This window comes from Colobus angolensis, unplaced genomic scaffold (assembly GCF_000951035.1).
Source record: "Colobus angolensis palliatus isolate OR3802 unplaced genomic scaffold, Cang.pa_1.0 Scaffold31, whole genome shotgun sequence".
In the NCBI taxonomy this organism is placed as follows: domain Eukaryota; kingdom Metazoa; phylum Chordata; class Mammalia; order Primates; family Cercopithecidae; genus Colobus; species Colobus angolensis.
In genome coordinates this window covers 4,949,430-4,950,101 of record NW_012116377.1, presented here as the reverse complement: position 1 = coordinate 4,950,101, position 672 = coordinate 4,949,430, and positions in this window count along the sequence as shown.

Sequence of the window (672 nt, the reverse complement as noted above, 5' to 3'; positions counted from 1 at the left end):
TGCTTATCAGCTTGAGGAGATTTTGGGCTGAGACGATGGGGTTTTCTAAATATACAATCATGTCATCTGCAAACAGGGACAATTTGACTTCTTCTAACAGGGACAATTTGACTTCTTCTTTTTTTTTTAATTGAATACCCTTTATTTATTTCTCTTGCCTGATTGCCCTGGCCAGAATTTCCAACACTATGTTGAATAGGAGTGGTGAAAGAGGGCATCCTTGTCTTGTGCCGGTTTTTAAGAGGAATACTTCCAGTTTTCGCCCATTCAGTATGATATTGGCTGTGGGTTTGTCATAAATAACTCTTATTATTTTGAGAAATGTTCCATCAATACCGAATTTACTGAGAGTTTTTAGCATGAAGCGCTGTTGAATTTTGTCAAAGGCCTTTTCTGCGTCTATTGAGATAATCATATCTGAGAAAATCATTTTTGTCTTTGGTTCTGTTTATATGCTGGATTATGTTTATTGATTTGTGTATGTTAAACCAGCCTTGCATCCCAGGGATGAAGTCCACTTGATCATGGTGGATAAGCTTTTTGATGTGCTGCTGGATTCGGTTTGCCAGTATTTTACTGAGGATTTTTGCATCGATGTTCATCATGGATATTGGTCTAAAATTCTCTTTTTTTGTTGTGTCTCTGCCAGGCTTTGGTATCAGGATGATGTTG